At 39.9% G+C, this 13411-nt stretch overlaps 1 protein-coding gene across 3 annotated transcripts in view; it reads right to left on the reverse strand.

The window, feature by feature from the left end:
- JAK2 (Janus kinase 2) overlaps positions 1 to 13365 on the reverse strand; it is a 158410-nt gene extending 145045 nt beyond the window's left edge. Inside the window, exons 1-2 of one of the 3 annotated variants that reach the window (XM_011937329.1) lie at positions 13231 to 13365; positions 12381 to 12463 (exon numbers count right to left, since the gene is read on the reverse strand). The gene's annotated coding sequence lies outside the window, so the exon portion shown is untranslated. Of the gene's footprint in view, positions 1 to 12380; positions 12464 to 12773 lie in introns of all 3 variants that reach the window. The other 2 variants (XM_011937328.1, XM_011937330.1) reach the window with 2 other exon arrangements.
- Between the last annotated feature and the right edge of the window lie 46 nt (positions 13366 to 13411).

Raw genomic sequence — 13411 nt, forward strand, 5'->3', positions numbered from 1 at the left:
GCCAGGATGGTCTCAATCTCCTGACCTCGTGATCCACCCGTCTCGGCCTCCCAAAGTGCTGGGATTACAGGCTTGAGCCACCGCGCCCGGCCAAAAAATTGGAGTTTTTTTTCCCTTAAGATCTCATTTCAAAATCATCATATTCCAAGCCTGTATTACCAAGACATTTTTTAAAGATTTTAAGCAGTGATGAGTTTGTCTATAAAAAATAAAATTGCACAGGAAATTTAATTAATTCTGCTGGTGAAATATTTAACACTACCCTCTGCTATTGATATTCAAAAAAATCTAGAAGTTGTTTAAATCAGTATGAATTTAAGTTCATAATGATTTTTAAAATACTGCCATGCTAGAAGAACACTGAATATTTCAGATATTCTGAAATAATTAAAGATTATCATAATGCATTCAGGTAAAAAATAAAACTAAGCATCTATTGATAAATAAGAAAAGAATAAGGAATACATAAATATGGAAATGAAATAATTCTGCAGACACTGAGGCATTATGTTTGGAAGGCTTTCCAGTTACTCATCAATCAGATAGACTTATACTATCATGCACTATTTTCTCCTCTGAGTCATTCCCCAAGTCCTAAAATCCACTCCTGATGAATCCTTCCATATCAAACCTTTATAAAACCAATATATTCAATTCTTGCCTATAAAACGAGGCTGAGGGATACAGCAAGGTTGATATAGTTTGGATGCTGTCCCCTTTAAATTTCATGTGTTGCACTGTAATCCCCAGTGTTGGAGGTGAGGCCTGGTGGGAGGTGACTGGATCATGGGGGTGGATTTCTCATGAATGGTTTAGCAACATCCCCCTTGGTGCTGTCCTGAAGATACTGAGTTCTTGCAAGATCTGGCTATTTAAATGTGTGTGGCATCTTCCCCCACATTCTCTTTTGTTCCAGCTCTTGAAATGTGATATTCCTGCTCCCTCTTAGCTTTCGGCCAAGAGTAAAAGCTCCCGGAGGACTCCCCAGAAGCTGAGTAAATGTCAGCCCCATGCTTGTAGGCCTACAGAACCATGAGCCAATTAAACTTCTTTTCTTTATAAATTACTCAGCTTCAGGTATTTCTTTACTGCAATGCAAGAACAAACTAACAGGCCATGAGCAGTGGCTCCAGAACCATAATCCCAGCACTTTGGGAGGATGATGCAGAAAGATCACTAGAGCCCAGGAGTTCAAGACCAGACTGAGCAATACGGTGAAACCCCATCTCTACAAAAAAAAAAAATACAAAAATTAGCCAGGCATAGTGGCACTTGCCTGCAGTGCCAGCTACTCGGAAGGCTGAGGTAGGAGGATCGCTGGACCCCAGGGAAGGCAAGGCTGCAGTGAGCCGTGATCGAGCCACTGTCCTCCAGCCTGAGTGACCGAGTGAAACCGTCTCAAAATAAAAAAAAAAAAGAACAAACTAACAGAAGAGTAAAAGGACAGAACTCCCATCATGAAGACTGTTCCTAACACAGTGTTACTTTTACAGACCACCATAACCAGAGGCACTGTGAATCAAACTTACTACAATGAAGGTATATGTCATTTTACTTCTGATAATTTTAAAATTTCATAATAGTAAATATAATCCAATTATTGCAGAATACTTACCTTTAAAAGTCTGTGGTGGGGAGGGGTAGGGGTGAAATCAAGGGTAATTTTTTTTAACAAGACAAGGTCCTAAATGTAGGATTCCAGCAATATCATTACAACTGAAGATCTGATGCAATGAAAACTATATTTCTCATCACCCCTGCCCCTCCTCAAAACAAACCAAAAAATATACAATACCTCATGTGTTTAAAAAAATAAATTATACATATAAATAAGTATAAATAAAATCAGAATAGTATACTTCTATTTATTTATTTATATTTTTTATTTATTTCATTTTATTTTTTTTTTGAGACAGAGTTTCGCTCTTGTCGCCCAGGCTGGAGTGCAATGGCACGATCTCAGCTCACTGCAACCTCCGCCTCCCAGGTACAAGCGATTCTCCTGTCTCAGCCTCCCAAGTAGCTCATATTACAGGCATGTGCCACCACACCTGACTATTTTTTTTTTTATTTAGTAGAGACAGGGTTTCACCATGTTAGTCAGGCTGGTCATGAACTCCTGACCTCAGGTGATACGCATGCTTCTACTTAAAAAGCTTAAAAATATTATTCTAAATTTGACCTTCTAAAATAATCAGTTGTAAAATCCAGACTTACCTGTAATTCTGTCTTCTCTAACCTGGCCAATTAACCACAGATCTAATAATTCAATGTTGAATGAACTTATCCTTAATGGTTCCAATCTCAAATGACCTGACCTAGCCTATGGATTGCCATTATGAAATGACAAGCTTCCCTCAGTATGCAAATTTGATACAAATAAAACTATATTGTGAATTTTTAACAGTTTAAGGCCAAAAATAGATTAATAAGAGCAGACTCACAAGTCAGCAAATGCCCAGTCAGTAAGTACAAACAATAACTTAATACTTCAAAATAAAGTTTAAAAAAAGGTGAAATTAAAATGGAAAACCAAGGTTCAATTCAAGTTTACAATCAGAAATAAACAGAGAAATTAAATAGAAGTAATAACTAAATTGAAAAATTGGCAAAAAGAACTGCTTCTATTCCTCAATGCTTGATTTATTCATTTTATTTTCGAGTATTTGAATGCCTCCCATATGCTAATAAATATTATACAGGACTTGGAAACAAAGAAATTAATGGAAATGTTCACTATCCAATAACTCACAATATAGTTTCACAGGAGCCATTGTTAGAATGAAACAAAGTCCAGAAATAGATCCAACTACATACACAATTTAAAACACCAGCATTTCACAGCAGCAGAGAAAAGAAGGATTATCTGACAAATAGTATTGAAAGTGGACAACCACCTAGGGGAAAAAAGTTGCATCCCATCTTATATCTTGCATCAATATAAATTCCAGATGGATCAAGAAAACAAGGGAGAGTCACAAAATACAATTTCAAGGTTGAGAAGGGACCTACCTGGATGCACAACAACAACAACAAAATCACACTATCTACAGAATCAAAAAGACATAAAGACAACCTAGGGAAAACAATTCATTTCACAAATGCAAAGCTATCTTCCTTAGTATAAGAGCTCCCACAAAGCAAAGTGAAAGGACCACAAATCCAATAGAAAGTGAGCCAAGATAGGAGTGAAGAGTTCCCCAAAAAAGGAGAATAAAAAGCAAATTAAAATTATAATGAGATTCTATTTTTCATGTCTCAAGTTGGCAAAGATCAAGTCATCTGAAACCACAATGTTAGTAAAGGTGTAGAAAAGCATAAATTGGTATTTCTATGTCAATTTGGCAATATTTGTTGAACTTAGTAACATATACCACTTTTGAATCAGCAATTCCTTATCTACTTAATCTTTAGTTATGGTCACACATACACATGCCCTGACAAATGTACAAAGATATTTACTACTCTTTGAATTCTAAGACATTTAAATGTATTCAAAAAATAGATAATTTTTTAAAGAAAGAATAAAAAGAGACAAATACAGACAACTCTCAAAGAGTTTTGTTCCAAAGGGAAGGGAAAAATGGGGCAATAGCTTGAAGAGATGTGGAGTCAAGTAATGATTTAAATTGGGAATTGGCAGAGCACAGTTCACACATACCATATTTAGCCAGTTGCCTGTTTTGTAAATAAAGCTTTATGAGAACACAGCCATGAGCCATGTCTGTTCATTTATGTATTCTCTATAACTGCTTTTGCACTACAAAGGCAGAGTTGCGTAGGTGCAAGAGAAACAATCTTGCCCACAAAGTCTAAAATATTTTCTTTATGATCCTTAATAGAAAAATCTTGCCAATTCCTGGTTTAAATCAGTAATTCTCACAATCTAGGCCCCAGATCAACATTACCAGATCACCTGGGAACTCACAGATGCAAATCTTCAAGTCTCACTCCAAAGCTAAAGAAACAAACTCTGGGGTGGGGCCCAGCAATTTGTGTTTCAACAAGCCCTTTAGGTAATTCTGATAAGAACCACTGAGTTAGCAAACAGTTCTAGTACAGTTAATCCTCACTGTCCTCAACAGGTTCTTGGAAACTGTGATTTTTAAGTGAAACAATGTGTAACAAAATCCATTTTTCCATAGGCTAATTGAGATAAGCAAGTTCCTATGGCATATTTATGGCCACAAAAACACCATCAAACTTCTAAATAAAGACCCCAAACACTTTGATTATTAAACACTAAAATAAATGTGAGCTATACACACATTTAGGAAAGACTAACAAAAACAAGTAAGATAATTATTTACCCAATTCAGTTCAGTCACAAGTGGCTACAGCCTATTCTAGCAGCTCAAGGCACAAGGTGGGAACCAACCCTGGACAGGACACCATCCACTGCAAGACACACTCATACATACATGATCACTCAGACTGGGACCACTTAGACACACCGATCTGCCAACATACACATCTTTGGGATGTGGGAGGAAATTGGGGCACCCGGAAAAACCCACACAGACATGGGGAGAATGTTCAAACTCCACACAAACAGTGGCCCCAGCCAGGAATCAATTTCTTTTTTTTTTATCAACGTTACGAACAAACAACAGTTATTCAAGGACCTGCTGTATAGCCAGGAACAGATAAGGACCCTTCGTGTTCACACATTTAAAGGGTCTTGAGGAAACTTCATGGGAGCCTAAGAGCCCTCAAGGAGACTGTCAGTGAGGACTTCAAGGAAAGTGAGAGAAATGATAGTGAAAGCTGAGTAAGAGGAGACCCTTGTTACATACTAGGGCAAAGTTTAACAAAACTATCACCTACATTAACATGGAAAATAAAATACATACCTGACCTAATGAATTAAGGAGATTCTCCACAAGAACTTAAAGCAATTTGGCTTCTTCTAGCTGCCCTTATAATTGAGAGAACAGAGAGATGAACTAAAGAATGAGCTCTTCACTTTTTGAGTAGATTTCAAAGAGAGGTAATGGACTCAGAACAATCTTTTCGGCCAGCAGAGAGTCAAATAAAAAGGGCCTCAGAGCAAAGATCCAATCTAGAGTGTGACTATAAGATCCTTTCTTAAGGTCTAAATCAGTACCTCATAGATCCTTTCAGACGAAATATTATCTAAGGATCTTAAGGGTGTTGTTCCATAGCAGCCTCACACAGAGCTTAGGGGAGGAAAGAGTTCCTCTCAAAAGAGATTTGTGGGTATGGCGGTACAGATTATAAACTTATACACAGGAAGTCCACAAAGTTTTTAAAGGAGTTGTATTAGCTTGGAATGAAAGGAACACGTGCTATATTTTAAAGAAGGCCTTTGGACCCTGAAGCACTACAGGCAGGAAGCAAGCTCAGGAAGTTACTCTTACAAATACAAAGCACTTTGTATGGGTTGGATGTGGGGGTAGGGGAGATAAATAATTCAGAAGATAAACCCAAAAAAAGAAGAAGCCTATGTCCCATTAAGAACAACTTCCAGGAAGCAGGACTGAGACCTAATCAAGGAACTGGCAACATGTGCCCAGTGGGACCACAGAATTGCTATAGATAGTGCCTACCTTGTGCGCTTCTTGAGGAGGAATGTCTACTGCAAATAACCTGTGCCTTTTTAATCTAGTAAAGTACGTGGGGGACATATAAACTGTCTCTTCATGGGTCCTCAGTTCAAGAAGAACCATATCCAATTAACCATACCCAAGAAAACTATTCTGTACCTGGACCGGATTTATATGATGAGATACTGGACTCTGAGTTACTGTCATGATGGGATGTGAATTAGGGACCTTTGAGGAGAAGCTTAGTGTATTTTGCATGTATTTCAGATATAGGAGGGATGTGAAGTTTGCCAAAATGGCAAGCTGTGGCAATAGTATTAATAATTGTCCAGAGATGGCCATAACAATATTTCCTATCTCACATGTTTTTCTTCTACAGTGTGAACTTGCCACTCCCCCATCAAATCTGGACAGGCTTCTGACACTTACAACCAGTAGAACATGGCAGAAGTTATACTGTGCAACTACCAAGGCTAAATCATAAAGATTTATGCTGCGACACACTGACACACACACTTTCAATTCTCTACTCACCACTATGAAAGGTGACCACCCTGAAGCCACCATATTGTGAGGAAATCCAGGCCACATGTACATGTTCCAGTTAACAGCCCAGCTAACATCCCAGTCAAGAATCAGCATCAACTACCCATCATGCGAGTGAAGACACCTCCAGATGATTCCAGTCCTTTGCCTTCAAGTCACCCCTGGCTAGCAATTCTTCCCAACTCATGTCCTAGTAGCCACTGTGGAGCAAAAACAAAGTCATCCCTGGGTGTGCCCTGTCTCAATTATTGATCCATGGTATCTGTGAGCCTAATAAAGTAGTTGTTTAAAATTACTAAGTTTTGGGGAGTTTCTGTTACACAGCAATAGCAATCAGAATACTGATGGAAATAATCCAGTAGAGAGAAGAACTGAGAAGGCAAGAAAAAGAGGAGAGAAATATAATGGTAAAGCCTTTGAAAGCAAAGGGGATGAGCTCTTCTACACAACTGAATGGAGAGGCTTTAGAAGGGATGCTAAAACATTCATTGTAGAGGGGAAAAGGGCAATGTACAGAGGACAGGTGGTTGCCTGGTGAACAGGAATCAGAGACTAGAAAAGGAGATGGGGGGGTGGTAGGAAAGAGTTTGCTGGTTTTTGTAATAATCATTGGTAAACCATTTCCTTTTTAAACTTTATACACATTTTACCATGTGATCCCACCTTTTTAAATTCTCTAAAAAAGATTTAGTCCATTCCCTCAATAGACAAGATTCACTAATTATGTGAGTTGCTTGAAATCGTATACCATGTTGACAGCAGGGTCAGTCCTTTATCCCCTGATTTCCAAAACAGGGCACTTACTCACATCACATGGCCCTTTATATTATAAAAATATTACCTAATAGCATTATATTTCATAATCATAATTTATTAAACTACAATCACTTAGTAAGAACAAATGAGTACTCTGTTTCCAATAACATACCAACAAGATGAGCAGAAGAATGTTCTTGGGAAGATCAAAATAAACATGCAAGCCAAGTAAACGGCCCATGGACCATTCTAACCTAGTTAACCCCTTGTAGCTATACAGAAAGGCTTCAAAATAGATAATGCTTCTCTTTGTTCTTTCCAGTGCCCCTAATTTCATCAATCATTCAACCCTCAGATTTATAAGTTACCTACCAAGAATTTATCCTTCCTTTTAGAAACAAATATTTTATCACTTTATTCAAATTTTACCAGCACAGAAGCACCCAGAGATGGCTTGTCTAACCTTCTATCATTCAGATAAAACACAGAACCAATGCACATAGGAAGAAGAGTACCTAGATAGTGTGATATGTAAGAGGATACAGACAAATGACAATCTGTTGAAAAATACCTCCCAGGTTTTATTATGCCCAAAATTCTCATCCTTAGTCCTAGTGATGGAGAGCTTTGGAAAAGTCTCCACTGATCACCCAACTGTCAAATCCAAAGGTCTTTGGTTAAACTGGAGACAACAAAATATTAACAGTGGTTATTTCCACATAGGGAAAGTATAAGCAATTTTCTTCTGTTTTTATAGACTGCATATTAGCAAAAACACTAGTACATATTTTTAAGACCTTTTATTGGATCTGATTCTTCTCATTTCTTGCCAATGACCAATACGTTGATCATTCCACCTCCTAACCTATCCACTAATTTGCCTCTCTCATACTAACTGTTTTTTTCTTTGTCTCCTTTACCCATTTCTCTCCTTTCACCCACCCGCTAATTATGGGCAATCCACAAGGCTGAATCTCAGGTCCACTACTCTTTTCTCTTAAGTACCACAGCACCAGCCTTAACTTCGCTAACAAATTCTAGTCATATGTCCTACTGTAGGCTATCAATTTCCACTTGCCCATCCCATGGCCACCACAAACTCAATATATCCACAATATAGGCTCAACTGTCTACATCCCCTCTACCAGCTACTAATACTGCCATAACTATTTTTGTTAGTAACTGCCACTAATCAAATGGCAGTTTCTTTGTCATTAACTGAGTATCTTTGGACACATTTTAAGTCTCTCTGGTCTGAGTCCTAATATACAAAATATACAGACTGACTTAGATGTTCTAAGCTGTCTTGGAGTTCCAACAGTCTTTGATTTCCTCTGTCACTGAAGAGCACACCTTCAAGGTAAGGTAATCTTTAATCACTCTTCTCCCATCCATTCTCCCTTCTTATTCAATCCATAATAATGTCTTGTGACATCTCTGCAATCTGACTTATTTCTACTAAGTCCAAGTCCTCATTACTTCAGGGCTCAATTATTTTCCTACCTCTCTCTACCACTTCTCTTTCCAATTCATGTGAGATCTAGCACTGGTGCTGCTTTGATTTTCCTAAAATATTTATTTCAGCAAACTCTTTCTCAATTCAAAACTTTTAAAGCTTCTCCGTATCTACAGGTCAAGTTTCTTCTCATCCTAGCATTTAAAGACATCCATAATCAAATTCCAACTACATTTTTAACACAATTTCTTACTACTCTTTCACACAAACCTTCATTTCAGTCAAGTTGTTTATGTACTGCTCTCTGAACATATCATACATATATACATATTTTGCCTTTGCTTACCCCCTCTACCAGTTCCTTCCTATTATAAAAAACTCTGCTCAACTCGAAGTGGTCTCAAATATCTGTAACTTTTATTATTTAGCTTATCTGCCCAATTATACTGTAAGTCCTTAGGGAAAGGAACCTCTTTTGTATTTCTTTGTTTCTCTTTTGGATATAGCCAAGTACCTTTTACATTGCAAATATTAACAAATATTGTTCGTTCCTTATCAGACAATCAACATGTATTATTTCTTGAATGCTGCCCACGTGCTCTCCATTGTGTGTTGTGTTTTTTTTTTTAATCTAAGGTACTGTTTCTCAAAGAATACACAATCAACTTGAAAAGATGTGGCTAACACTAGGGAAATAACTATCATAAACAACTAAAGCATGGCATACAATTAAACCATGTGAAGATGTTCTAAGACTAAAGAGCTACAGAAATAGAGAAAAAAAGAGGGATGAAGAACATGAGCAAAAATTAAAGGATAGAAGAAACATACAGCTTGTTACTAGAAAGTATGGAAATCAGCTTACAAGCTGAAGGATTAGAGATCCTTAGACAAAAGACTAAATAAATAGGGAAGGGATTGATAATAGACTATCTTAAAAGACAGGAAAATTTAATAAGTAGAAAACGGTAAGCCACTAAAGATTTTGGGGCAAGGGAATACTATAATAAGGAGTATTAGAGTGGAATCTCTATTGAGGATAAACAGAAGGAAGGGACACTGAATTCTCATAAGTTCAAATGACTTTCAATATTCGAGGCTCAGGAAATGTGTCCTGGGATTCACACAGTAAAGGAGGGAAAGCAGAGATATGAGAAAGAAAGGAAATGTGGATATTTTGAATGGGAATAAGACGTAAATGAAAGAAGTAGTTTAAAGATGATGCCTAATTTAAAGCCTACATGATTAGAAGAAAATTAAGACGTAGAAAATGGTAACTTTCACTTTGGGCATTCTGAGTTTAAAGAGATGAACAGAAATAGAAGCAGAAGACCAGTACAGGAAAACCAGGAACTGACTAGTACAACAAGTTAGCAATAGGATTAGTTTTAAAATCAAAGAACCGGGGAGAAGTTATAAACATATTACACAGAAGATGAAATATATTAAGCTATGATCAGCTGATACTAGCTTTATATCAATAATTTTACAGAAAAGCAAACTAAAAGCTAAGGCAGAGGTTTCCAAACCCATTCAGGGAGCCCTGAGTCTTAGCAAATTTTTCATGACACCTCTAGGCCAAAAGAAATAGGTTCCAACAACTTACTTAGTAGTTATGTCCTTACAACTTAGTGTCTCTTGAGCACTGCAGAACTTATCAAACCTTGGAATCAAACTGGACAATACCACACAGTCATTTCCTGTTCTACATTCATTTTCATGTACTAGTTGCTTTTTATCAGAGCAACCTCTGAAAACACATCTTTACAAAGACATGACACTGTGGAAACGGATATAAGTAGCTAATGTTGAAACCATGAACTACCTCAAAACAAAAGTTCAAGCCTAAGGCGCTCTGGGCACCTTGGCACACAGTTTGGGAAACTGGGAGCTAAGAGGAGGAGTCTAAAAGGGAGTGGGGAAGGGTGGGGAAGGTAATGGGGGAGGAGCAAAAGAAAGTTCTTAGCACAGTTAACCACAAGGGGGCAGCACAATAATTGGTAGGTGCAACACAATAGGGGTTTAAGCAGAGAGACAAAAGTCAAACCTTTCCATACAAAGGCTACAATACCCCCTCACCAGTTTAAGACCTTAAAGTCCTTTATCTCTTTATACTAGAAAGGAAGAAACAAGAAACACTAGTTACTGGCAGATCACCTTGTGCAGTCATTCTGGCCTTCTCTGAATCTCCTTTGCCTCCCAGCCACGATAGTAGCCAAGACTTTTATGAGCGCCAGGCAATTTACCACTTTGCATGTGTCTTACCCAGTTCTCACAACAATCTTATAAGAAAGTGAAGCTAAAAGAGTCATAAATAATACAACTCTTTTTTTCTTTCTTTCTTTTTTTTGTTAGACAGAGTCTCACTCTGTAGCCCAGGCTGCAGTGCAGTGGTGCCATCTCGGCTCACTGCAACCACCAACTCCCAGGTTCAAGCAATTCTCCTGTCTCAGCCCCCCGAGCAGCTGGGATTACAGGTGTGCACCATCACGCCTGGCTAATTTTTGTATTTTTAGTAGAGATGGGCTTTCACCATGTTGGCCAGGCTGGTCTCGAGCTCCTGACCTCAAGTGATCCTCCTTCCTTAGCCTCCCAAAGTGCTGGGATTACAGGCATGAGCCACCGTGCCCGGCCGCAAATAATACAACTCTAAAGTGGCAAGAACACCAGGATTCAAATCCAGATCTCACTCCAAAGCCAATGCACTTTCCTATTCTGCCTCAAAAGCATCCCACCTTTCAGCAATAGCCAGGTGAAGCAAAGAAACAATGTCATATTCCTTTCCCATATCTGAGACACCTGTCTCAAATCACCAAAGGCACACACACAAAAAATCTCTAACAAGTCCCTAAAACATGCTATAAATTGCAAATACAGGATATTCAGTCAGAGCAAAAACAAGCATGGTGTGCTCTTCTAGCCGGTAAGTACTGCAGTCTTCCTATTCAGGTAAATATATGTACTATTAAGGTAAGTGCTAGATACATCCAATCTGTACATACATTACACACCAACAGACAAATGCATGTACAAGCAAATAATTCTCACACTTAAAGTGGTATACGGTGAGGCGGATGGGAGAAGGGAGGCCAAAAATTGATTATTCATCTTCAAATGTTCTGGGTGTTATATCAAAATACAGGTTGAACATGCCTAATCTGAAAAGCTCCAAAATCTGAAACATTTTGAGCACCAACATGATGCCACAAGGGGAAAATTCCCCGCATAAGTACTTAATACAAACTTTGTTTCATGCACAGATGTAAAAATATTGCAAATGACTTAGTGGCTGTGTGAATAAGGTGTATATGAAACATGAATTTCGTATTTACAGTTGGGTCCCATCCTTAAGATATCTCATTTTGTATATGCAAACATTCCAAAATTTAAAAAAAAAATCCAAAACACTTCTGGTCCCAAGCATTCTGGAGAAGGGATACAAAATATTTATTTGCAGTAGCCCAACTCACTGTAAAAATTTATTATGAAACCAAAAGCAATCATCTTTATTCCCACTTCTAGTTTCCTTCTCCATACTAAGCCGCTACTATCCTTTCATTCAGAGAAATGGAGTTTCTCCTGACAGATTAGTGATTACCGGAAAACAAACTGGGTAAATTCAACCGACACAACAAGCTTAGGCAGATAAAACCATCAGGAAGCATTCAATGTGGTAGCAGAAACCTCAGCAAGAATAGCTAACGTGTTCTCACAAAAGCTATCTCTTACTGCTTGGAAATATTCCTCTTTGAAGGATTAAGAACCTCTGGCTGTTTAAGAAGAAAGGGTAATGGACAACGTTTTACATTTCTCTGCAAAGTCATGTTATGTGTAAAGCCAACAAAAAAACGTTTCTTAAAGGATCCAAGACGAACAAAACACCCCAAAATTACTCTCACATACCAACATTAAAAGTTTAGCACTGACATTTTCAGAGGAGTAAGCAACAATGAGCCCTGCCTGTCTTCACACGCTTCCAGCCTTCCTACGCACGCACTCCCAGCTCGCGACACCTTCTTCGCCTTTACTGCAGCGATAAAGGACAGCACACCCACCGTCGCGGGAGGAGGAGGAAGAGCCTCTTTTTCTGCAGAAGAGAAACAGTTCACATCTTGTTCCTGTTGCCTTCTTCTGAAACCTAGAAAAAAAAGCAGCAGTTACTACTACCACATAAGTCCAGGGGAAATAGATGCTTTTTCTAGGCTGTTTAAGTGTCTAGAAAATTTTAAAAAGGAATAAGGAGGTGGGGGGTGAGGGAATTATAAGACACAAATGGAAGCAAATATCACTAGCAAGACTCGTTCTAGCTGTCGTCTTAAAGACGAAGATTTTTTCTGGCTCAGAAGTTTGCTGCCACTAGCAGGGGGGAGGCGGGATCAGAAGGTAAGAAGCGGGTGGAGAGACAACTGCTGCCCCCCACCCAGAAGCCAGGCAGAGATAACACCCACCGGTTACACAGATGGGGCGACCAGAGTGCGCCCTTGAGCCCGCAGGGGCGGCTCCTACCCGGCAGGCCAAGGTTTGCGAAGCCCCGAGGCGGGCACGGCTCTGAGCGACCTCCAGGCTGGGCCCTCGGGGGCCCTCCAGTGTGGGCTCAGCTCCCACTCACATCCCTCGGCGGCGAGGACCAGGCCTCTCCCTGAGCCGCGGCAGCCCTCAGCCCAGACGCGCGCCGCAAGCCCGGGCCGACGGGCCCGAGCGGCCGAGAGGCCGAAGTGGCGACGCGAACACCCGAGCGAGCCGAGCGCCGGCCCAGCCTGTCAGCGCCAAGGGAGGCCGTTAGAGGCGTCCGCTGCTGCCCCCTTCTGCTCTTCCTCTCTCCTTCCTGCAGCCCCACACCACTCCCACTTCGGGCAGCCGGGAAGCCCGTCACAGTCGTTGTCTCCACCCTCTCCTGGGCCACACTGTCTTCTCAACGCCGCGGGCGACACTGACTTGGCCGCCCTATTAGCTTCGAACTCAGGCTCCAGGTTGGCCTGCACTCGCTCCGACTGGCAAGAGACTGGGCCGGACAGAGGCTGGGGGAGAGCCGGACGCCCGTCCCGCAGTGCGCGTGCGCCGCTCGGTGCTAGCCGCAGGACCTGCG

The sequence above is a fragment of the Colobus angolensis genome, unplaced genomic scaffold (genome assembly GCF_000951035.1).
Source record: "Colobus angolensis palliatus isolate OR3802 unplaced genomic scaffold, Cang.pa_1.0 Scaffold162, whole genome shotgun sequence".
In the NCBI taxonomy this organism is placed as follows: domain Eukaryota; kingdom Metazoa; phylum Chordata; class Mammalia; order Primates; family Cercopithecidae; genus Colobus; species Colobus angolensis.